The sequence below is a fragment of the Eubalaena glacialis genome, chromosome 4, assembly GCF_028564815.1.
Source record: "Eubalaena glacialis isolate mEubGla1 chromosome 4, mEubGla1.1.hap2.+ XY, whole genome shotgun sequence".
In the NCBI taxonomy this organism is placed as follows: Eukaryota; Metazoa; Chordata; class Mammalia; order Artiodactyla; family Balaenidae; genus Eubalaena; species Eubalaena glacialis.
Window position 1 is genome coordinate 21,025,572 of NC_083719.1, and position 2,940 is coordinate 21,028,511.

The 2,940-nt window shown below is 36.0% G+C and overlaps 1 pseudogene; it reads right to left on the bottom strand.

The window, feature by feature from the left end:
- Positions 1-309: 309 nt before the first annotated feature.
- Positions 310-965, bottom strand: LOC133089604 (GTP-binding nuclear protein Ran-like; annotated as a pseudogene).
- Between the last annotated feature and the right edge of the window lie 1,975 nt (positions 966-2,940).

Consider the following 2,940-nt stretch of genomic DNA (forward strand, 5'->3'; position numbering starts at 1 on the left):
GGAATGACAGTAACAAACAAGATTCCACCACTGAATATTGTGATGTGACTGTAGCAGTCTTATATTTGAAACTCAAGGAGGAAATAACTGTGTTCCAAAATACCTAAATATGCAGGTCCAAAAAAATGAAGATTTTTTTTTTAACTGCCACATTCACTCCGAAGCCCATTCATCTCCTTCAGCATCCCAAAGATTAAGCACATGTTCTGCTTAGCTATATAATAAAGAGGCAAACACACTGTACCACTGACATCACAGGACAGTTGCCTGTAAAACTAGACTCTGACGCTGGGCTCCAGCTTCACTTTCTCACAGGTCATCATCTTCATCCGGGAGGGCAGTTGTCTGAGCAACCTCTAGATCGTGCTTGTACTGTGCTGCCAACGCTGGGTCCATGACCACCTCTGGCGGGGCAAAAGCAGGCATGGCGACAAACTCCAAGTTAGGGTCTCCAATCAGTTTTCTAGCAAGACAGAGGAAGCTTTTCAAAGTTGTGGTTACTTTTGGCAGAAATGTCATAGTACTGAAGATTGTTCTTTCGGTGGAAGACAATTGACTTTGCCTTAACCTTTCTGTCCTTAATATCCACTTTGTTGCCACACAACACGATGGGGATGTGATCTCTATGCCAGGTCTCTATGCCAGTTAGGCACATTCTTGTAAGTAACTCTCAATGTTACATCAAACATTATAATGGCACACTGAGCTTGGATATAATAGCCATCTCTCAATCCACCAAATTTCCCCTGACCAGCTGTATCCCATACATTGAACTTAATAGGTCATCTGTTGGTATGGAACACAAGGGGATGGACCTCAACACCCAAGGTAGCTACATACTTCTAAAATTCACCAGTCAGACGATGTTTCACAAATGTAGTTTTACCAGTACCACCATCACCAACCAATACAAGTTTGAATTGAACTTGGGGTTCTACTTGGGTAGCCATGGTGATGCTACTTCCAGAAGCGTCTCTGCACCCGTCTGACTGAGGGCTCCATTTGCTTAGTTTTTAAAATGCATTTGTCCAAAGTTGTACATCATATTATTTTACATGATTTTATTACCTTTCATATCTGTGGCTATATGTTACATTATTTCATCTTTTCAGTCATAGGCAGGCACTGGTATCATACATTAAAAACAGACAACTATTTATTTGTCAGGTTATATTTTCATTGTTATATTAATTTTATATATTTGAATGTAGTGAATATTTTAATATCCAAAAAGGAGAAAAATATCTAAACGAAAATGTGAACTCCAAGTAAACAGCATTTATCTAACACAAACAACAAATAGTATGTAAACAAAGAAAAGAAACCTAGGTTCTAAACCTAGATATCTATGACCTTGAGTAATTTACTTAATTTTCTACGTGACTTACATAATGCTTGTTATTACAAATTGGATCTCAGTAATATCACTCTAAATATGAAAGTGTTCCCTGGGTAGGTGTGTGTGTGTGTGTGTGTGGTGCGAGCGCACGTGCATGCACATGTGCGTGTGCATGCACATATGCATGTGCTCATATTTTATAAACTACAAACTACTCAGAATAAACAATAATATAAAATGGAGAATTAGGCTTTTTATCTATTACAGCCACTGGTTTTGTCAAATGTATACCAAAATCCTTCAGAGGTGTAACACATTTTTCCCCCTTAATAAGAGGTTTTTATACCCAAGTATCCAGCTCCCATTAACTCTATCAATATGACCATGGGTACATCCTCACTGGGAAAATCTTCCTAGAATTTTCCCATTTGACTAACACCGTACATTGTCTTATTTGATTAAATAATTTAAATCGAATGAAGGATTCCAAGGAGCTCTTTTTTTTGCAAAGAAAAAATATTTAACCCTGTAATGAGTGGCAGATACCAATCTTTGTTAAACTTTGAATTTAATTTCTCCAATATAATTCTCTTTGAATGGCACTGTACTTTTATGAAGTGTCCAAACCCTTCTTGCAAATTATAGATTAATGACAAGGATGCATTTTTTATTGTTCAATTTCCTCTAATACAGAAAAATCATTCAAATAAAAATTTAAAATAAATGGATACAATTAAGTAATCTTATCTGTCTGTAATACTCTAGGTATACTGTATTCTATAGGACCATTGATACAGAGATATTGATAATATCTCAATCACTATTTATTACTGTCCGAAACAATCACTATTTGTTACGGTCCAAATCAGTCCTGATCTAGTTTATAATAAATCGAAATAGGATCAAGGCATACATGATATCGCCAAATGTTATTTCATCTACAAAATGAGGATAATTTTAACAACATGAACATTCTTAAAGGCTTTTTGGAAATAGTTCATACACATTATAAGCATGTGATGCCTAATAGGTATCTTTATGCTTTACACTATTTATTATTATTATATTAAAAAGAATGGGCATGGCAAGAATGGTTGTTCAGTCTGAAATGATAGAACACATTTTTTAATCTTTTTCTTTAACTCATATTATTTATTTATTTATTTATTATTATTATTATTTTTTTAACATCTTTATTGGAGTATAATTGCTTTACAATGGTGTGTTGGTTTCTGCTGTATAACAAAGTGAATCAGCTATAGGTATACATATATCCCCATATCCCCTCTCTCTTGCATCTCCCTCCCACCCTCCCTATCCCACCCCTTAAGGTGGTCACAGAGCACCGAGCTGATCTCCCTGTGCTATGTGGATGCTTCCCACTAGCTATCTATTTTACATTTGGTAGTGTGTATATGTCCATGCCACTCCCTCACTTCATCCCAGCTTACCCTTCCAACTCCCCGTGTCCTCAAGTCCATTCTCTACATATGCGTCTTTATTCCTGTCCTGCCCCTAGGTTCTTCAGAACCTTTTTATTTTTTTTTTTTAGATTTCATATATATGTGTTAGCATACGGTATTTGTCTTTCTCTTTCTGAC